Source organism: Bos grunniens, chromosome 22 (genome assembly GCF_055505025.1).
Source record: "Bos grunniens cultivar Pamir isolate PY7600 chromosome 22, Bosgru_T2T1.0, whole genome shotgun sequence".
In the NCBI taxonomy this organism is placed as follows: Eukaryota; Metazoa; Chordata; class Mammalia; order Artiodactyla; family Bovidae; genus Bos; species Bos grunniens.
In genome coordinates, this window is record NC_141186.1 from 21296219 (window position 1) to 21319860 (window position 23642).

The 23642-nt window shown below is 40.6% G+C and overlaps 1 protein-coding gene across 48 annotated transcripts in view; it reads right to left on the reverse strand.

Annotated features, from left to right (window-relative positions):
- LOC147348197 (uncharacterized) overlaps positions 1 to 23642 on the reverse strand; it is a 544560-nt gene that overhangs the window by 377449 nt on the left and 143469 nt on the right. For 2 of the 48 annotated variants that reach the window (XR_015151201.1, XR_015151196.1), the window contains one exon: positions 3717 to 3851. The exons of the other annotated variants lie outside the window; for them this stretch is intronic. The gene's annotated coding sequence lies outside the window, so the exon portion shown is untranslated. The remainder of the gene's footprint in view (positions 1 to 3716; positions 3852 to 23642) is intronic. 48 annotated transcript variants of the gene reach the window in all.

A 23642-nucleotide genomic window follows, 5' to 3' on the forward strand; every position in this document is an offset into this window, starting at 1 on the left:
GTATATGAAAAGATACTCAATGTCAGGATCATAGAAATGTAAATTGAAGCCACAATGAGGTATCACCTCACATGTGCTCAAATGGCTATTATCCAAAAGACAAGAGATAAGCAGTGGTGAGGGTATTAAGGGAATCCTTTGCGCACTGTTGATGGGAATATAAGTTGGTGCAACCACTGTGAAAAACAGTATGCAGTTTCCTCCAAAAATTTAAAATAGAACTACCATATGATCCAGCAATTCCACCTCTCTGTATTTATCCAACGGAAATAAAGTCAATATCTCAAAGAGACATCTATACTCCCATGTTCAGTGCACTATGAATAACCAAGACATAGGAATAGCCTAAGTGTTAACAGATGAATTTTTAAACCGTCATGTGATAGAGGCCTTTTATTGTATGATATGTGTGATATATATGATAGAACATTCTTCAGCCATAAAAAAGGAGTTCCTTCCAACTATTATAACATAGATAAATCTGGTGGATGTTATGCTAAGTAAAATAAGCCAGACACAGAAAAACCAATATGACACGATGATTTCATATGCGGGATCTAAAAAAGCTGAACTCATTGAACCAGGAAGTAGCAGCAGTTGCCAAGGGCTGGGGGTTGAGGAAAATGGGGAGATGATGGTCAAAGGGTACAAACTTTCAGCTATGAGTGAGTTTGGGGCTCGAACGTACAGTGTGGTAACTAGTTAATAATACCATCTGGTATACTTAACACCTACTCTTAGCATTTCAAGCGCTCTCACCACAGACACGCACAGAATCAGTAGCCGTGTGAGGCGAAGGATGTGTTAATTTACCTAGATTCTGGTAACTGCACAGTGTGCACTTCATGGTAATACATAATATATATCAAATTGTTACATGGTATACCTCAAGTATAATATAATTTTTATTTGTCAATTATACCTCAGTGTAGCTAGGTGATGGTTTCGTCACTAAGTCACGTCTGACTCTTTGCGACTCTTTGCAACTGTAAACATATGTTTACAGTCCTCCTCCCTACCAACTGAGCTATTGAAGGGTGCACTTTCACACACATAAGTTTGTTTACTATGTCTGTGAGTCTATTACCAAAGGGCAACAGGGGTGAGGAGGGATAAATTAGGAATTTGGAACTCGTAGATACACAATAATATTTCTATGTAATTGATAAATGACAAGAAACTACTGTATAGCACAAGGAGCCATATTCAACAACTTATAGTAACTACAATGGAAAAGAATGTGAAAAAGAATATATATAACTGAATCACTTTTTGTACACTTGAAACTAGCACAATGCTGTGAATCAACTATACCTCAGTAAACAAAAGGAAAAAGAGGAAAAAAAGATTTAATTAAGGTCTACTGTAAGACATCTACTGAAAATGTGGTGAAAAATCTATATGACTAAAAGAAAAAAAGACTATGTGAATTTAGCAGTGATAATGCAGCTAAGCACTAATGACAACTGGGAAAGCATCGCAAACCTAAAAAAAATGAAGATCTGGACAATGTGTTGAATGGCTTTTTCTTTATCAAAAAATGGGTTATATGCCATTAACTACTCGTTTGGTTTTGCAGCATGCTAGGATATACTGTCGGAGAAGGCAATGGCACCCCACTCCAGTACTCTTGCCTGGAAAATCCCATAGACAAAGGAGCCTGGTAGGCTGCAGTCCATGGGGTTGCTAAGAGTCAGGCACAACTGAGCGATTTCACTTTCACTTTTCACTTTCATGCATTAGAGAAGGAAATGGCAATCCACTCCAGTGTTCTTGCCTGGAGAATCCCAGGGACGGGGGAGCCTGGTGGGCTGCCATCTATGGGGTCACACAGAGTCGGACACGACTGAAGCAACTTAGCAGCAGCAGCAGCAGGATATACTGTGAAGAAGTGAACATCAACAGTAAGTGTGAATATTCTAAGTATCAGCTGCAGAAAAATGACATGTGCCTAGCATAAAATATAGTAATCAGAGGGATACATGTTCTGCTGATTTTGAGAGTTACACTGACAAATTTGCAAAGATAATATCTGATGAAAACCTTAGCCCTGAACAAATTTACAAAACTGGTACATCAGCTCCAAACCAGCACTGCTTTCTCAGAAAAACATTAACAGTAGAGAGCATGAAGAAGTCTTAACAATGTCAACAAACACACTGACTTTCCTTACACATGTCAATGCCTCAGACATCTGTAAGGAAAAAAATGACAATAAATGAAAAAAAGTCACCAATCATAACACTATAGCCTGCATATCATCTGAAAACCTTTTGCCAAGTTAAGATTGTTTTTTAGTCACTATGTCATGTCTGACTCTTTTGTGAGCCATGCACTGAAGCCCAACAGGCTCCTCTGTCTGTGGGATTTTCCAGGCAAGACAAGAATTCTGCCACTGAACCACCCATGGAGCAGGCAGCCATTTCCTCCTTCAGCCAAGTAAAGAAGCCAGTCATAAAATGACACATATCACATGATGGCATTTATATAACATATCCAGAATAGGCCAATCTAGAGACAGAAAGTAGACTTGTGGTTGCCAGGGACTAGAAGAGATGGAATCAGGAGTGACTCCTACTGGGTATATGGTTTCATTCTGGGATAATGAAAATGTTCTGAAATTAAATACCACTAATGGCTGAATGACTCTGTCAGTACACTAAAAACCACTGAAAAATTTCAGTTGGTTTTGTATGGTATGTGGATTATCTCTCATTAAAGTTGTTAAGAGACAAAAACATAGAGTAATCATAAATTTTTTCTGACAGATTAAATAGTTATACACCAAAGGCATAAGGTAGACTGGAAAAAAAATTTTGTTTGCAGGTCTCTGTCCCAAACTTCCTGTGAAAAATAAAGCCAGTGGTGCTTACTTCCCCACATTGTAATGTCTATAATAAATTCCATGACCCAGGAATCTTATAGTCTTTAAAGAATCAGGTACAAATATTCTTTTAAAAATTCTATGCTTGCTATACTGAACAAGGAATTAAGGAATTCAAGATTTCTTTAAATAGTTCAGTCTTGAAAATACAATTTACATGGTTGTTAATGTCAGAAAAATGTTGATCAAAGCATTAATAAATGCTTGACATGGATATTGAAATGAGTTTTGAAAATGAGCTTGCATATGAAGATCTGAAGAAGGATTCAATGCACCTAATGAAAAAGATAAACAACATTGCTTACCAGAAAAATGAAAACAGAAAGGAGCTTATCAGTGAAGAAATGTTGAGCTTTAACTGTAACACACCAGATATACTTTTCTTCGGTGACAAGGAAATGGTGGTGTTAAATATAAGTAACTATAAGAACACGAGAAACGATGAGGATGCTATTATGTGTGAATTTAGGTGAAAAAAAAATCCATAGAGGTGAATATGATGAACAAGTATCATGATATAATAGTTGGCCTTGAACAATGTATATTTGTCAGTAAACAAGAGATATAGGCACTTCACTTAATTAACACGCTACCTTCTGGAGAAAAGCTTCTAATGAAACTGACAATACTGGGAATCAGTATTATCACTGATACAGGGGAAAATGACTGTTTTAAGGCCATCGATTATAGCCACAATTTATCACATAAGAGTCCTGTGTGTATTATCAGAGGTCCAACCAAGGCAAAATGTATCTTCCTCAAAGAAGTAGATTTAAGAACATTTACTCAACATATAGGGCTTCCCAGGTGGCTCAGTGGGTAAAGAATCCACCTGCAATGCAGGAGATGCGAGAGACAGGGGTTCGATCCCTGGATCAGGAAGATTCGCTGGAGGAAGGCATGGCAATCCAGTTCAGGATGCTGTTCTGGAGAATCCCATGGACAGAGAAGCCTGGCAGGCTATAGTCTGTAGGGACGCAAAGAGACGGACACAACTGTAGTGACTTAGCACGCATGCACCCAACATATAAATATGGGTAATTTTTTGCTTAGTTTGAACCCATACAAATTTGAAGTTTAACTGAAAAGTTTTCTTTAAAACATGGCCCATATTTATCAAAGTGCTAATTTTTTTCCATTTTTTTACCCCTTTCTAATTGGCAAGCTGTATTGTTTATTTCCATGCCATTAATAGTTTCCTTCCTGAAGGGGAGGAATAGAGATGCAGATGTAGAGAAGGGACTCGTGGACATGGTGGGAAAGGAGAGGGTGGGATGAATTGGGAGGTGAGCAATGACATATATACACTGCTGCTGCTAAGTCGCTTCAGTCGTGTCCGACTCTGTGCGACCCCATAGATGGCAGCCCACCAGGCTCCCCCTTCCCTGGGATTCTCCAGGCAAGAACACTGGAGTGGGTTGCCATTGCCTTCTCCAGTGCATGAAAGTGAAAGTAAAGTCGTTCAGTCGTGTCCGACTCTTCGCGACCCCGTGGACTGCAGCCTACCAGGCTCCTCCGTCCATGGGATTTTCCAGGCAAGAGTACTGTACCATGTGTAAAATCGATAGCTAACGGATGCTGCTGTATCCCACGGAGAGCTCAGCTTGGTGGTCTGTGATGACCTCGAGGGGTGAGATGGACCGGGGGCAGGGAGGTTCAAGAGGGAGGGGATATATGTATACACAGAGCTGATTCACTTAGTTGTACAGCAGAAACTAACACAACACTACAAAGCAATTATACTCCAGTTAAAAACAGAACTATACACACAAAAATATTGTTCCCTTCTCTAAATACATTTCAAAAGCATGGCGGAATTCTAGGAAGAGGAAATATTTAATGTATTTTCAAGTTAATTTTTAAGTTAGTAAAGGTTGATTATTGCTATAAAAATACAATTCACCTCCACCATATCCTGAAAACCAGCAGTAAAAATGGTGACAATTCATTTTATATACTCTTGATCTCTCTCAGCTGGCTATATTCCAACCTCCACTGTTCCATGATTTAATGGGAAACTTGAGAAAGTTACTTGAATTTGATGTATCTAAATTTCCCCCAATGTAATGGTTGTGTTAATACCTAATGTACCTTGTGCCAAGGTTATGAGAATTAAATGACACAGTGGCTATAAAAACTTGTTACTAAAGATAAAGCTCTACATATAATGAAACCTAAGTTCTACTTAACCCAAGACATTCCTCAGAACAGTAGTCTCACAAGATAACTTGAGGGGAAAAAAATGGTTTCTGAAAATATGCTTGGAAAATCGTGTCTAAGATACCTTTCCTTTAGAGATTCCAACTGTGTGTGTCTGTGTGTGTCTGTGTGTGTGTGTGTGTGTGTTAGTTGCTCAGTCATGTCTGACTCTTTGCGACACCATGAACTGTAGCCCACCAGGCTCCTCTATCCATGGGATTCTTTATGCAAGAATACTGGAGAGGGTAGCCATTCCCTTCTCCAGGGGATCTTCCCAACCCAGGGATTGAACCTGGGTCTTCTTCATTGCAGGCAGATGCTTTGCTTCACCATCTGAGCTATCAGGGAAGCCCTTCCAATTATATATAAAAGTCTAAAAATCTCGGGGGTTTGAAGGTATAAGAAAAGAGTCTTGTGATGAGAGCTTGGTGCTGGGCTCACACAGGCGTCAGTGCAATTCTGAGCTCTCCCATTTACTGACTGTTTAACCTCTCTGAGCCTCCGTTTTCACACCTACAAAAATGGACACACGTATAAGCTGGCTTAGTCCTTTGCTGTGCACCTGAAACTAACACAGGGATAGTTAATCGGCTATATACCCCAATACAAAGTAAAAAGGTGTTAAAAATGGAAATGAAATCATTCCTCCCTTACAAAACTGCGGAGAAAATTCAAAGAAATGATATGTATAAAGCCCTTAACAGAATGCCTAGCACCTGGCATTGGCTATCTGATTGATGGCAGCCATAATTCACTTGACCTTATTCTTATGAAATTTTGCCTAACTCAGCTTTTTCCATAGGTTTTGGCCACAGAATTTTGTTTTTCCTTGTTCTATAGGAATGTGGATACTTTGGCACATGTTTGGGAAGGCCTTGTCGTAGGAAACTAAGATAACACATTCTCCATTTCTCCTTTCTTCACTTTGTAAAATTTTTAATTGGAGGATAATTGCTTTACCAGGTTATGTTGGTTTCTGCCATACAACAACATGAATGAACCATAATTATACATATATATCCCCTTTATAAATTTTTGCCATCGTTGGTCATAAGCCAACCGTGAGAGCTCTCAGAGTGCAATTGCTCCTTTGTCTCAGGGAATGAGAGGGTTCTTCCTGGAAATAATAAACATTCTGTACACCCAAGACAGTATGTGATTAAGGGCAGACAAGTGTTATTCTCATAACAGCACCATAAGAGTTTAGAGGTGGGAATAATGTCCAGAAGATGAATATCCCAGGTGTCCTTGAGCATGGGAGATTTGGGAGAGTCTTGAGGTGGAGTAGGGCTTGGGAATTTGAGAAAGATATGTGGCTAAGAATAGGAAATTAAAGTTTAGGACTGTATGTAAGGCATTTCTATACATATTTTTGCCTCATAACACTAGAAAACTTAAAGCTTAAAATGTTTTCCATATGTAAGTTACTTGACTTGGTTGACTGTCCCTAATATTTGTTTCCCTTCCCTTAAATCAGCAGGAGTGATTTCCTTTGTCATCTTTGTGTGGGTTCCCCTCCCCAAAAAAGCACCGGGGACACCCACCCAGTGGACCTATTCCTGCAACAGGCGTCTCTCCTAAGCCCATCTGCTTTGCCATCTTCAGCAACTGGGGAGGGGGAGGAAGGAGGTGGAAGCCTCATAATTTAGAAACCCATGAGTACAGTCCATGTTCAATCTTTTTTTTTTCTTTTCCAGAATTCTAGGACAAGAAAAGTAAAAAATCATTTCCAGACAAATGCCAATTCATGATCAATTTTTAGTGGCTACTCAAAGCTTTGTGTTGAGAAGGACACCAAGGCTGCACCTGAACCCACAGGAAGAATTCTGTGGTCAATTTAGTGCTGAGAATACAGGAGTGGTGACAGTCAAGAATGCCACAAGGCTGTCACTCACACAGGAACAAGCAAGCCCTCATTTTCCTTTTCTCTGAGTAGTACCATGGATGCCCAGAGCCAAGGACCCAGATAGCCTGCGAGTATACATCTTCCTCCCCCCCTATGACACCTATATGAATTCTGCTTGATGTTCAGTCATACACATTATCCCAGAAAACATTAAAATATTGGTAGGGTTATATGTTTTCATCTCATCTCTCCATGAATGGTGCTCTCCAGGGCAAGACCTGTTTCATTTCTCTGTGATTCCTCCTGAGCTTAACCTTGAGTCTGAAACAAGATAGAGCTCAATATATGCATATAAAGGGATTGAGTGAAACCAACAAAAAGTCAACTCATGATAGTCAACAGCAGGAACAGAAAACTCCTCCTAGTGGAAAAGTTTTCTGTACTCAATTTTTGAGTAGAGGAATCTTTAGGTTCTCGAATTTATGAGAATCTACCATTTTATTCTTGTTGAGAGATGGAAAGGGGGATGAAAGATATGTGGGAAAATAAGAAGGTACCCAGAAAAGGGATACTGAACTAAAGAAAAGAAGTATGGTAATTCTTTCCTGAGTCACACTGCCAAGGCATGATGTAGTTCTCATGATGCTGAGAAATATAAAAGATCTAATAACAAAGGCCTAGACTAAAAAGTGGTCTGCATATCTAGAAATGCATGTTATGGCTTAGGAATTGTTAATTTAACCCATAAACCTGCTGTTGTTTTAGTCTAAAATCATAAATCCTTAGAGATGTTTTGGCATTGCCATTTGTTTTAAAATTTAGAAGACACAAAAGGCTTTTATAAAAATGATATATGCCATTTGTAAAAGACCATGCAGATGGCTTCGGATGGGGTAGTGGAACAACCAAATGGAACAGCAACTTATTTGAAATGGAAATTCATTTACCGGATATTGTCTCTAGTATAAGAAACATCCATGTCTTCCAAAGTTATGAATATTTGGACATCCTGTAAACATCCATCTCCTGATTATTGTTTTCAGATTTCTGTGAAATCTGTTTTTGAGAAGTTAGTTTTCTGCCTAGTATAGTTATGACATACAATCAATTCAATAACATAGCACTGAATTTTAAAGTAAAGTTAATGTGCTTGGATATTCAAAGCATCAACCTGATTCTTTTTCTTATCCTGAACACTCGCCTTTCAGATGAGATTTATTTTTCCTGTGCCAAGTATGGATTTTAAAATCAAAGTAATTGAAGCCATTCCATGAAGAAAAATACTTCAGGGACCCTTATAACATTTTTGTAAATGCATTCTGAAATAAGAAGCCCAAGCTCGGTGTAATCTTGAATGTGAATGCCTTCAATGAACTTGTACGGATTTCTGCAGGATTAGAATGGCCACTGGCCAGTCTCCTTTTACAGAGGGAGTAGTTCAAGAAAAAATGGCTCAAGGAAGTTAAGAAATAGTCAAGAAATAGAGCCAAACTTCCCTCTTAGTCCAGACCTTTGGCTCTACAGTGTACTGGTTATACTTTACCAACAAGGAACCCTCTCAATATTTCTAGCCAACTATTAAAAGGAGGTTTACATGAGCTGTTACTTATTGTTTTTGCTAATGATAACCAACTGCAACATAATATAAACTCTATGACAGCAAAAGCATGCATCTGGTTTGCTCACTGGTAACTCCAGCCACAAAATAGTGCCTGGCATATGGCAGGTACTCAGTAAACTGAGGGTGTTTTGGCACTAAGCACTTGCTATGTGTTAGACACTTCACATATATTTCCTCCTTCATTTAATCCTGAAAATACACTTATGGGTTCAACTGTGCCTTCAAAATTCATATGTTAATATTCTAACCTCCACCATTACTCTGTGTGGAGATGGGGCCTTTCAGGAGATAATTATGGTTAAATGAGATTATAAGAGTGGGGCCAAAATCTAATAGGACTGGTGTCCTTACAGGGAGAGGAAGAGACAACAGAGAGGCACGCATATAGGAAAAGGTCATCAGCAAGAAGGAAATCTACAACCCAAGAAGACAGGTCTCAGGAGAAATAAATCCTGCCAGTACCTCGATCTTAGATTTCTAGCCTCTAGATTAGAAAATAAGTTCTATTGTTTAAACCATCCAGTCTGCAATATTCTTTTATAGCAGCCCTAATACATGCTCCCTCAGATCAATAAGATTCATTTCACTTTTTAGATATAAAGAATCTGAGAAATTAAGTAGTTTCACAAATACTGTCATTGTTGGTCTCAGGTTTTCTAGAATGTTGGTGGTTAAGAGAATGGGTGTCAAAAGCAAAGAAAGGCAGATAGATTTGTCAATAGATTGCAATGTACAGTATACTCTTGTAAGTCTTACTGAAGAAGTACAAAACGGGGGAGGACTGTTCCTGTTAAGAATAAAATAGTTGTTCTAACATATGATCCAGCAATCCACCCCTGGGCACAAATCAAGAGAAAAACATGTCTCAAAAGGAAACAGCCACCCCAATGTTCACTGCAGCACTGTTTACAACAGCAAAGATATGAAAGCAAAATAATTGTCCGTCGACAGATGAATGGATAAAGAAGATGTGGTATGTCTATACAATAGAATATTACTCAGCCATTAAAAAGAATGAAATAATATAATTTGTAGCAACATAAAAGGACCTAGAAATTATCATACTAAAGGAAATAAGTCAGACAAAGAAATAAAAATATATGATATCACTTATATGCAGAATCTAAAAAAAAGAATACAACATGAACTAATTTACAAAATGGAAACAGATTCACTGACTTATAGAATACACTTATGGTTACCAGGGGGAAGGGATAGATTGGACGTTTGGGATTGACATGTACATAGTGCTGTATTTAAAATAGATAACCAACAAGGACATATTGTATAGCACAGGGAAATCTGCTTCATACTCTGTAATAACCTAAATGGGGAAAAGATTGGAAAACAAAAAGAAATGTGTGTGTGTGTGTATGTGTGTATATATATGTATATATACGTGTGTGTGCTTTGTGTCATGTCTGACTCTTTGCAACCCCATGGACTATATAGCCCACCAGGCTCCTCTGTCCATGGGGATTCTCCAGGCAATAATACAGAAGTGGGTTGCCATCCCCTCCTCCAGGAGATTTTCCCAACCCAGGGATCAAACCCAGGGTATTACGGGCAGATTCTCTATGATCTGAGCCACCAGAGAAACCCATATACACACACACGTGTGTGTGTATATACATATGCCTATAGATGTCAATAACCTCAGATATGCAGATGACACCACCCTTATGGCAGAAAGTGAAGAGGAACTCAAAAGCCTCTTGATGAAAGTGAAAGTGGAGAGTGAAAAAGTTGGCTTAAAGCTCGACATTCAGAAAACGAAGATCATGGCATCCAGTCCCACCACTTCATGGGAAATAGATGGGGAAACAGTGGAAACAGTGTTAGACTTTATTTTTCTGGGCTCGAAAATCACTGCAGATGGTGACTGCAGCCATGAAATTAAAAGACGCTTACTCCTTGGAAGGAAAGTTATGACCAATCTAGATAGCATGTTCAAAAGCAGAGACATTACTTTGCCAACAAAGGTTTGTCTAGTCAAGGCTATGGTTTTTCCTGTGGTCATGTATGGATGTGAGAGTTGGACTGTGAAGAAGGCTGAGCACCGAAGAATTGATGCTTTTGAACTGTGGTGTTGGAGAAGACTCTTGAGAGTCCCTTGGACTGCAAGGAGATCCAACCAGTCCATTCTGAAGGAGATCAGCCCTGGGATTTCTTTGGAAGGAATGATGCTAAAGCTGAAACTCCAGTACTTTGGCCACCTCATGCGAAGAGTTGACTCATTGGAAAAGACTCTGATGCTGGGAGGGATTGGGGGCAGGAGGAGAAGGGGACGACAGAGGATGAGACGGCTGGATGGCATCACTGACTCGATGGACGTGAGTCTGAGTGAACTCCGGGAGTTGGTGATGGACAGGGAGGCCTGGCGTGCTGCGATTCATGGGGTCGCAAAGAGTCGGACACAACTGAGTGACTGATCTGATCTGATCTGATAGATGAATCACTTAGCTGTACACCTGAAATTAACATTGTTAATCAACTATACTCCAATATAAATTTTTTTAATGAGGGCACTTTTATAAAAAGAATAAAGTAGCTCTTGGTTTCCCAATTTTACTATTGTCGCCAAATTTTAGGTTCAACATTACCATGACCTCTTTTCCAAAATGGCAATGCGAGGTTTGGGAATAGCACTCTCGTGTGGCCTTCTGACTGGTGACAGGAATAACTTGGACAGCCCAGAAGGGTCCTACATAATTAGCACTACTCAGAGAAGAGCAGACTGTTTTCTGGGTCTCCCCTTTGGATCAGCAATCATGAAAGAACACTATTCTCCCCCTGAATCTACCAAAACTAAAGCAAACTGATTCAGGTCAAGTAAGGTGACTTTTCTCCTTGAAGTTCCCTAGTACAAAACATTGGAAATTCTTTTTTACCCTGAAAATTCTTATTTACCCTGAAAAACCTTACATATTCATGTAAGTCAAGTTAATGGGAAACAAAGCATCCATTTCAAGATTTCTGAATAATGCCTTACTACCAATAAAAAAAAAAAAAAAAAAAAAACTCTAGTTTTAGGCACCGAACAAAATGAAAACTCTTCATACCTTCATTCATTCAGATGAATCTGCATATTCAGAGGAATCTCCCACGTTCAGGAGGGAGATGCGCAACGTGGACAAACCCAGAAACAAACCCAGAGGCAAAAACATCCATGTTACCCGAGCACAATTCACTTCAGTCAACAAGCTGATGCTTCCTACTAGTGATGGTCCAGGAAACAAACAAACAAAAAAAAAGTAGACTACAAAGTGACTGTAATCTTTCTTGGAAAAAGAGAAAGATGATTTCTCAGGAAGTATTTTTGAAGCTTCCCAAGTGTAGGAAGCCAGCATACTGCACCCACAAATTGGCTCCACTGTAACTCTGCTATAAGGCAACACCAAAACCATCATGCACCCCAACTGTACAGCCTGAAGAGCTTGGGAATGGGGAAAGCTGAAGGAGGAACCAAAAATTAGAGAAACCAGTCCTGCCCTCTCCATGTTCCTCAAGTCCAATATTCTGCATGATTACCTTGTGGTATTTAGGAGAAAGCAGACTTCTCACATTACTATAGGCTTGAGATTCTTACGCATGCAAAGCAGAGGGCACAGCTTAATATCACCTTGCAAAACAACTCACAGCCTTTTCAATGGCCCTCCCAGCCTCTCTCTTCAAGAAAAAGCTTCTGCCTCCCTGAGACCTAATATTATGAGTCAATGATACATTTTGGCTAACTGCCTGTTTACGGAAATGCAAGATCACCATCCTCATAGCTGAAGAATTATACGCCAGCTCCCTCTAATAGCAGTGAGACTCTCTATTTTCATCTGAAATCAGGAAATATGTTTCCAGTTTAACATTATCCCAGATCCTGTATCACAAAGCAATGTAATTGGCATCCTGGCTTAAGCAATACCGTGCTCAGGGAAAGAAGACATCCATCTTTTCAGTGTACTTTTGTAGCCCATTTGAAAGTGGAGAACTGAGCTGAAGAGGCACTTAAGGAGAAATCTGAGAACGGATGGAACTTGTTGCCATGATTATGCTGTCTTTCCAAGCTGCAGACTTGCCAAATGGACTCTTCAAAGGAGAACTGAGGCCCCAATGGACCCACACATTGTAATCTATATCTCTCAGGATACTAAGGCATACTGGTACCATGTAGAGGTATATAGTCCTGAATTCATACTGGCTTATTTTCCCCCGATAAAATTTAAGCTAATCTAACAAAGAACTTAAAATATTAGGCTTGTATTAAATTTCATTAACAAATGTATTTTTTAAAAAGAAATCACCAAAATGTTACATGAGTCCTGTCTCTCCCCTCTTTAAGCTAGCTATTCCACTAGAAACCATAGCAATTTTTTGTTAATGGCAGGTGGTAGAGTGGATGCTTAACAACATGAGCTCTGGGACTTCCCTGGTGGTCCAGCGCCTAAGACTTTGTTTTCTAATGCAGGGGGTGTGGGTTCAATCCCTGCTTGAGGAGTTAAGATCCCACTTGCCTCATGGCCAAAAAACCAGAACATGAAGAACAAAAGCAATATTGTAACAAATTCAATAAAGACTTTGATCCATATCAAAAAAATTTCTAAATAATAAATAAAATAAAGACCATGGGCTCAGGAGTTATAATGCGTAGGTTCAAATCTGCCCAACAAAACTTTATGGAATAATAGAAGTGTTCTATATCTGCGTTATCAAAGACAGTGGCCACCAGCCCCGTGCAGGTATTGAAAGTGAAAGTGAAAGTGAAGTCGCTCAGTTGTGTCTGACTCTTTGCGACCCCGTGGACTGTAGCCTACCAGGCTCCTATGTCCATGGGATTCTCCAGGCAAGAACACTGGAGTGGGTTACCATTTCCTTCTCCAGGGGATCTTCCCAACCCAGGGATCAAACCCAGGTCTCCTGCATTGGAGGCAGACACTTTAACCTCTGAGCTACCAGGTATTGGGCAGGTTCAAATCTGCCCAGCAAAATTTTATGGAACAGAAATGTTCTGTATCTGTATTATCAAAGATGGTAGCCACCAGCTCCATGTTGGTATCAGGCATTTGAAATGTGGTGCAGGCATCTGAAAAGCTGATTTTTAAATATTTAATTCTAACTAAATGAACACAGGTTCAGGTGTCTAGTGGCTGCCATACTGGACAGCATCATCCTACACCCTTTACTCACTGGTTTCCAGTCGTGCAACTTTTATGTATGTTAGTTCCCTCACCCTTAAAAATAATACCTCACAGAGCTGTTAAGGGGATAGAACAAGGTAAACCACGAAAAGGTCTTGGCTCAGTACCAGAGACTTGGGATATTCTTCTGCAGTATCGTTTCACTCCTCCATCTCCTATGTTCCCACAACAGTCACCTTTGTCAGACTCTTAATGTGATCACAGTATCAAAAAAAAAAAAAAAAACCCTCTTAACATCTTATTCCTTCTAGTGAGCTCAATCCCCAACCCTCCCAAGAAAATAAATCAATCTCTCTAAAATACAACTCTTTGCAGATTATTCTTCTGTTATCAAAATCTCATATAGATTCCTATGACCTTCAACAGAATATACAGTCTGGCTTTTAAGCACCTTTATAATCGACCCCAAGCTGATGTTTCACACCACCTGCCACTGCTCCTTAGACACAGCCTACAGGGTCAATCAGATGTCCCTTCTCAGACTGAAACTGAGCAGGACTCTATGGTCCATCCCTCTCATCTCCAACCATGTCCTCCACCTGCCTTTTGTCTGTAGGAAAACTTTACTCAAAGAATAAATTTGCTCAGAGATATGAGAAAACACTGAAGCAAAGGAAAATGGTCAAACAGGACAAAACAGCAATACTTTAGCCATCAAGGAAATCAAGGACCTTTAGTTCCTCCTCAATGGGTACAGATAATATTCTGAGCCACATCCTTTAAGCTGTCTTATAATTACTGAAACCCCCACCAGGTAGAGAAGTTAACTATATGATGACCAGACTGTAGCCATGAGACAAACTGCCACAACTCCAAGAACTGGCCTCAAAGAAATGGGAACAAACTGATCCTGGAACTGAAGATTAACTGTACTTCAAATAATCAAGATGACTGATCAGACCACTGATGACCAATTTCAAGACGACTGTCAGAGCTGACTGTACTTTTTCTACATGTAGCCCCCTTCCTCCACCTGTGATAGCTCTTGCCCACTCATGATCAGTGGGGGGAGTTGACCTTTGGACAGGAGTCCACCCTCCCTGCCCCCACCCCCTCAAGCCCCCACCCCCAGTTGCCAGTCACAGAAATAAAACAAACTCTCCTTTCCATCAACCTTGCCTCTTTATTGGCTTTAGAGCACAAAACAGCTGGATTGCAGTTTCTAAACACAATCATGGACCTTTTTACCCAACACCCTGTTGACAATATGCCCATCCAAAATGCTGGTTTTCTTCTCCCTTATTTCATGATGTTCATCCTTTGAGCTCTATCCCAAGACACATCATTCAAGAAGCCAAAACCTGTGAGCTCCTTATGAGAAAAATGAGACATGAAACAATCACGTGTACTTTATCAGTACTTCATTTCTCATGTCTACTTTTCTCTTTTTTGGTCTCTCCATTTTTCTTAATACTGAACAGTATTCTTTATAAAGTTGTAACATGGTTTCAAGAGCAGAAGTAAGGAACATTATTGATAAACTTCAGGGTGTGGAAATATCTCTTTTAAGGATGGTTAGTGCCGGCTGTTTTTAAACACAAGTATTTTTTTAAAGCTTAAGCTTCCAGTGTCATCAATTTTGTTCCATGTCAGGATTACAGTCAAGGCCATGAAGCCTTTTGATTTTCCAAGGGTGGTTTTACTGCAGCCTGAATTCCACCATCCAGGAGCCATGCTTCTTGAACTTGAGTGGGCTTCCCCCCTGGCCCCAACCCAGCCTGTGAGTCAGGGGTCTGGGGTAGGGTCTGTCATGAGTACCTTTCTTGATAGCTCTCCAATAATGTAAGCTCCTCAAAGATAAGGAGTTATGCCTCTGTGTCCCCCTAACAGTGCCAACCACAGTATGTGTATCAGTTAAGAGGCTAATCACATACATGATCAAGAAATATGGTTAAGCATGATGCTATTCAACTAGAAATCACTGTCATTTAAACCACTAAAGGTATTTGAAATGCCTACCTCAAAATAACTTCCCATTTTGAACAAACAACTGTGGAAAGAAAATTGGAGCAAATATTTATCCACGATTAAACCAACATATGAGGCTTCCCAAGTGGCACAGTGGTAAAGAATCTGCCTGCCTATTCAGGAGACACAAGAGACGCAGGTTCAATCCCTGGGTCAGGAAGATCCCCTAGAGTAGGAAATGGTAACCCACTCTAGTATTCTTGCCTGGAAAATACCATGGACAGAAGAGCCTTGCAGGCTTACAGTCCATGGGGTCCCAAAGTGTCAGACATGGCTGAGCACACACACATAAACCAATGTACGCTTGAAATAAAGTCCTCAGTAAGTCCCTGCTGTCCTTCTGAATCCTCCTAGAGAAACATCCCAAGGATGATTTCATCTTGTCCTTCCGATGCTTTCAGCATTGTTTTGTTTACAGACTAAACTGCCTTTTCATCTGTCCCTGAGCTACACCTTCCCTTCCACTCCTGACTTTTCTAAGCCTAACTTCCCTACCCTGGACTCACCCACTGTCCCCATAGTCAGCCCCACCACTAGAGAACTTTCTCAAACTTTTTCAATCATCTCATGAAGATTCATCTTCAAAGCATCTGTAAAACCCCATTCCCATCTATTTTCTCCCTGTTCAATGAGCAGACCCTGTCACACATCCCTTAGCTAACAGATAGATGAAAAAAGGCACAGATAAACATAATCAGAGAGAAAATGTCTTGAAAGCTCTCTAGGGTCAAAGCTTTACTCTTGTTTTCTAGCACAGAAGAAAGATCTTTGATCTCCAGGAAAGTGCTCTACAAAATAACACTCCAGAAAGCTTTCTGCAATTTGTCTTCTCTTTAGAGTCAATCCTAAAAGAAATCAACCCTGAATATTCACTGGAAGGACTGATGCTGAAGCTGAAGCTCCAGTACTTTGGCCACCTGATACAAAGAGCCAACTCACTGGAAAAGACTCTGATGCTGGGAAAGATTGAAGGCAGAAGGAGAAGCAGGTGACATAGGATGAGATGGTTAGATAGCACCACTGACTCAGTGGACAAGAATCTAAGCAAAGTCCCGGAGACAGTGAACAACAGGGAAGCCTGGCATGCTGCAGTTCATGGGGTTGCAAAGAGTCAGACACGACTTAGCGACTGAGAAACAACACCACCACTCTCTTTAATGCTCCAGTGTTGTGGTTCTCAAACTCTGGTGTGCATTAGAACCATCAGGAGTACTTGATGGAAGGCTGATTCCTGGGTTTGCTGCTAAGGGATCAAAGTCCATGTGTCTAAGGCTAACTCAGGAACCTGCATTTTAATAAATACCCAATTCCTTTTCTTACAAGGTCAAGATCACACTGACCCACACTGCAGATGCCTGCACTCTCTAAGTTGGTCTTCTGTCCCCTCCCTGTATACCAAGAGAACCAGAAAAACTCACCACCAAAAAGACATATATCCTGGAAAAAACAAACTCTTCCCAATTAGGGTAATTTGATGGATAAGTTGGGGCATAACAAGGTCATCAGGCAAAAAAAGATAAAGATTAAAAGGCTTACAGTAACCAGAGGTCAAACAGAAAATTACAAGTCCCAAGAGATGACCTGGGCAATTCAGTGCAGGCAGAAGGGCAAACACTTTTTAACTGCTATTATAAAATCTTACCACATGTAGGGAGCGGCCCAAGGTGGCTCAGTGGTAAAGAATCCACCTGCCAACATGGGTTTGATCCCTGCATCAGAAGATCCCCTGGAGGAGGAAAGGGCAACCCCCTCCAGTATTCTTGCCTGGGAAATCCCATGGACAGAGGAGCCTGGGGTCTACAGTCCATGGGGTCGCAGAGAGTCAAACATGACTGAGCGACTAAGCACCAGTGGGGGTATATCAAAGGGGCATAGAAATCAACTACAAGAGCTTCCAGCGGTCAAAGCCCAAACAGCCTGAGTACCAAAATAAATACTGGATTATAACCCCAAGTATAAAGTAAATACCTAGGAGTCCATAGTGATATCAATGTTTGATTGATGGATTAAATAAATAGGGGAGAAGAGAAAACTCATGTGCAGAAGAAGTTCAAATGATCTGTGGAAATATTCCAATCTAAAGGAAGAAGAGCCTAACTTCCCATTCCTTAAGTGTGGGCCACCGATGGAGACTTCCTCCCAGAGGAACTGGGAAAGAGGTGGGGGGATGAACTTGACAGAGAAGTTACCTGACAAACACAACCTCAACCAGGTAGATGATACACACCCTTGATTTGATGTGATGAGAGCTGGGCTCTACCTCTGTGCTATACCTCCCCAAGACCCACAAGACCAGTCTAGTCATAAGAAAAATATCAGGCAAATTGAGGAGCATTCTACAAAATTCCTGACCAGTACTTCCCAAAACATCAAAGAAAGTCTACTGTCACAGCCAAGAGGAGCCTATGGAAATATGACAACCAAGTGTAAGGTGGGATCCTGGGACAGCAAAAAAAAACATTAGATGAAAACTGAGGAAATACAAACCAAAAAAGGAATTTAGTTAAGAATAGTTAAAAAATTTGCTTGGTTGCGACACCACATTAATTTAAGAGGTTAAAACTTGTATGGGTGGTGGGGCGGCAGGGGCGGGGGGAGCTTCCCTGGTGGTCCAGTGTTTAAGACTCTGCCTTCTAACGCAAGGTTGCAGGTTTGATTCCTAGTTGGGGAGTTATGATCACACAAAACTCATGGACAAAAATATATATATATATATATAAAATAGAAGCAATATTGTAACAAATTCAATAAACACTTTAAAAATGGTACACATCCCCAAAAAAATCTTAAAAAAATAACACAAAAACTGATTTAGGGTATATGGGAAGTGTTTCTACTTCCTGCATGGTTTATCTGTAAATCTAAATCTATGCTAAAATTAAGTTTATCTTTAAAAAAATAATTAAGGACAAAAAAAAAAAATAGCACCTACTTTTCCAAATTTAAACTCACAGGAGGATCTGATTTAGGAGAGATTTCCTTTCCCTGCATGTATTACACACTGTAATTCTCATTTTGTCTGAAAGGTGCAGAAGACAGATTTTAAATTAGCCTCACATAAATAATTCAGTTTGTGATTAGTGCCAAAATAGAATAAAGTTGGTGTAGATTACCAAGTTACTCCGAGAAAAATCCTGAATAAGAAAAACAACAGTCTTACGGACTCTGTGGGAGAGGGAGAGGGTGGGAAGATTTGGGAGAGTGACATTGAAACATGTAGAATATCATGTAAGAAACGAGTTCCCAGTCCAGGTTCGATGCGCGATACTGGATGCTTGGGGCTGGTGCACTGGGACAACCCAGAGGGATGGTGTGGGGAGGGAGGAGGGAGGAGGGTTCAGGATGGGGAACACATGTATGCCTGTGGTGGATTCATTTTGATATTTGGCAAAACTAATACAATTATGTAAAGTTTAAAAATAAAATAAAATTAAAAAAAAAAAAAAAGAAAAAGAAAAACTACACTTGGGATCAAGGAAACACTGCTTGATCAAATCCTGGATGTAACTCAGGCATCAACAGCATAACTGACCATGTTTACTTGGCTTGACTTTTGTACAAACACAAATAGTGGTAGTACCACCCCTTGTTTGAAAATTGATCCTCCTCCTCAGAGAGGAAAATTCTCAGGAAAGAATACATCCAGCTTCAAACCTCCACAGCCTACTGTCTTCTCGGTGCTCCCTTGTCTACAGATTTCTCTGCAGATCTCTGGCCAGGGGTGGATAACACTCTATACTAAGGAAATGTGTGTTGTTGTTTAGTTGCTAAGTCATGTCCAGCTCTTTTGCAACCCCATGGACTGTACCTCACTAGCCTTCTTTGTCCATGGGATTGCCCAGGCAAGAATACTGGAGAGAGTTGCCATGCCCTCCTCCAGGGGATCTTCCCTACCCACAGATCAAACCTGCATTTCCTGCACTGCAGGTAGATTCTTTACCACTGAGCCACCAGGAAATCTGTGACCTAGCCCATCTCCTCCAACCACACTGAATTTCCCTGTTGCGTAATTAGGCTAAATTCTCATAACATACTCTTCTGATCTTTGCTATCGCTTAATAAAATCGTAACAAAATATTTGTGTACTTCCTCATTGAATATTCACCTGCCACATTAAACTGAGAGCCTTGTGAGGACCACTTCTATTTTGTTCGCTGCTATATGCCTAGGATTCTATGTATCCAAACCTGGTAAATAGTAAGGACTTAATAAATATTTGTGGAATGAATGAAGGGATTTATCAATCACAGGTTAGCAGAGTTTAGCTCATCTGCAGATGACCCCAAATTACTTCAAAGCCATGCACAGTTCATTTATAGATCTGCCTTGAGAAACATCACAATCTTGCTTTTGGCTCATTAGCTGTATTTGTGCTAAGTCAGTGTTATAGGCTCAAACAATTCAGTCATGGAAGATAGGAGTGATTAGCATTATGTTCATGTTCAAAGTGTCAGAGAAAAAATATAGAAAGCAGAAAGCTGTCTATGAGCTTCCAACTGTATGATCAATTTCTATTTAACAACCTTACTTGTTCAGAGGCTAATTTCTCCTGGGTCCAGGCTCACTTTTTTCAGACTATGTTGCTGCAAGTTTAAGCTAATTCACATAGCTGTTTAAACTATGATCTTATGTTTTAAATATCTACCCTCCCAAGTAACACTCCATCAAACCTAGAATATTTAGAATTTGTAGAAAACTTAGATTCAGCATGTTGTCATGGAAAGAGTACACACAACCTTATCTCTGAAGGCCTAATTCTACTCCTGATTCATCCACTAGCCATTCATCAGCAAATGCTCACTATATACCTTTTTAAAAAATATATATTTATTTGGTTGCACCAGGTCTTAGTTGCCAACATTGGGGATCCAATTCCTTTTTTTTTCTTCTTCTAAGTCACTTCGGTCGTGTCCGACTCTGTGTGACCCCATAGATGGCAGCCCACCAGGCTCCCCCTTCCCTGGGATTCTCCAGGCAACAACACTGGAGTGGGTTGCCATTTCCTTCTCCAATGCATGAAAGTGAAAAGTGAAAGTGAAGTCTCTCAGTCATGTCCGACTCTTTGCGATCCCATGGACTGCAGCCTACCAGGCTCCTCCGTCCATGGGATTTTCCAGGCAGGAGTACTGGAGTGGGGTGCCATTGCCTTCTCCAGTTCCTTTACCAGGGATAAGATCTGGGCCCCATGCATTGGGAGCACAGTCTTATCCACTGGACCACCAGGCACATCCCCACTGAATACCTCTAAAAGACACAATGCAGTTAAAGCCAAAATCACTGAAGCAATCTCAACCTCATCTCTCAATTTAGATGGAAAGATTAGATCAAGTGAAGAATGAAGACTTGCTTGGTAGTCAAGTGGTTAAGGCTCGGCACTTCCATTGCAGGGGACTCAGGCTTGATCCACAGTCGGGAAACTAAGGTATCTCATGTATAGAAACCCAGTCAAAAAATAAAAATAAAAAAGTAGAATAAGCTTATGCAACCACCATTCTGCCTACTCAAAATTCCATGAAATAACCTAAAAGTTTCTGAAAAATGAAATAAACCTGCATTGGAGTTTGTCATTTGGGTACTATTTGCCAGATGAAAAATTCTGCATTTAAAGTGTTCGTGGGCCAGAAACACTAGGACTTCTTAAATATAGAAAGCATACTGAAACAAATCTAAGGAGATACAAAGCCTGGGGTGGGAGAAACAGACAACAATGTGTCGTGAAGACAACTGACAAGGAAATACATGTGGTTCAGAAGTCTAAATCCAAGGGTAATTAATATACAGAACATGGGTAAGAAATGAATCAGAGTGGTAAACAGATACTGTCATATTTTACTCTGCATACTTAGATCGTTCTTAACTTGATTACATGGAGAATATATTTGAGTTATCTTTGCCTGTAAACAACACTGAAATGGACATACTAATAGAATTGAAGGATGACTCATCCCAACTCTTTCTTTTCTACTAAAGGTAGAGTCATAAGAAAAGCAGAAGTGAATTTCCCAGCACTCTTCAACTCATCATCTAGAAAAGAGGTAGCAGATGTAGTGACAGGATGCAGGAAGGTTATACATTACCATGTTTTATAATCAGAATAAGAGACTCCGTGTCTCAGATTCAACACACTTCTCTGTTGTTGCTTCTTTGAAAGAGCCCCTTTACAATCTGGGCAGACTATGCAGACCTGTCTCTCTTGCTCTGAGTTTAATTAACATCAGCAACGGAAGACTCTCGAGAGTCCCTTGGACAGCAAGAAGATTAAACTGGTCCATCCAAAAGGAAATTAACCCTGAGGCAATGGCGCCCCATTCTAGTACTCGCCTGGAAAATCCCATAGATAGAGGAGCCTGGTAGGCTTCAGTCCATGGGGTCGCAAAGAGTCAGACACGACTGAGTGACTTCACTTTCACTTTTCACTTTCATGTATTGGAGAAGGAAATGGCAACCCACTCCAGTGTTCTTGCCTGGAGAATCTCAGGGACGGGGGAGCCTGGTGGGCTGCCGTCTGTGGGGTCACACAAAGTCGGACACGACTGAAGTGACTTAGCAGCAGCAGCAGCATTCATTGGAAGGACTGATGGTGAAGCTGAAGCTCCAATACTTTGGCCACCTGATGCAAGAGAGCCAACTCATTGGAAAAGACCCTGATGCTGGGAAAGATTGAGGGCAGGAGGAAAAGGGGGCGACAGAGGAGAGATGGTTGAATGGCACCATCAACTCAATGGATGTGAGTCGAGCAAACTCCGGGAGATAGTGAAGGACAGGGAAGCCTGGTGTGCTGCAGTCTCTAGGGTCACAAAGAGTTAGACACAACTTAGCAACTAAACTGCAACAACAGGGGTCATGGGACTTTTCCTTAGGAGATAGTTGGTATGAGGCAAAGCAGTAAAACATTTCTTGGTCTTCCTCCACTTGAGAACATGGCTTTCCAAAGGCTGGCTACCCTTAGCTCAGGCAAGTCTCATTTCAATTAACATCTCTGATTATAGGTCATTCTTCTCTGTGGCTCCCACATAGCCTAAAAGAGGCACACCAGAGCAAGAAAGCTCATATGCATAGGGTTAGAAATATGAAAATCACAGAGAGGGCAGGTGGCAGAGTAACAACCCCACAGTATGGATTTATTCACTGAATAACAAAAGGTCACTTTTCCTAATCTAAGTGCTCCAGAGTGTCCCATCCACTACTGAGCCATTTCAAATTCATCCCCTAAAATAAACCAGAACAAGGCTGAATGTAAACTGCCACCTGAATGCCTTTAGTCTTTTGTTAAAGAGTAAGAAAATCAAGAGTTAAGGCTGGGGACATTGGTACCTTGTCCCTTTCACTGAATACCTTCCACATCATGGCTGTGGCTGTATTTCAACAATGTGGTGAGTCTCCTGGGAAATCAAAAATAAAATACAGGGTTTCAAATATAAAATATGTCTCCATGCTAGAGTGATCAACCAGGGAGGCAGGCAGGAAATGATGTTGGGACATTTGTGTCTCAAAGGCAGGATGGTGAAAGTTGAAAATCAAGGAAGGTAAAGAACAGAGCTGGAAAGGGGCAGAGAGAAAGGAGCTTATTGCAACTTCACCAGCTTGCTATCGGGAAAGGGGAGACACAATGTCCCCCCACAAAAAAAACTCTCTTTAATGATGCTGCACACTCAGAGCAGCAGAGGCAGTTAACAAAAAGAGGAGGTCTCTGACTCACCCCTCCTGACTAAGACAGTCCCTTTACCAGTAAGACTTAGGATCTATTTTATCCTACATTAAATTGACCATATAAATGTGCTTCTCCATAGAAAAATCTCCTCTGTGCTCACTTTCTCCAAATAAATACAGAATTCTGAGCCCAGGGATCCTGTTTCCCACAAAGCAACTACCAAAGACCTTGGCTCACAATATGTATATGTATATTGAGTAGACATAGTTGCATATATATGTCTA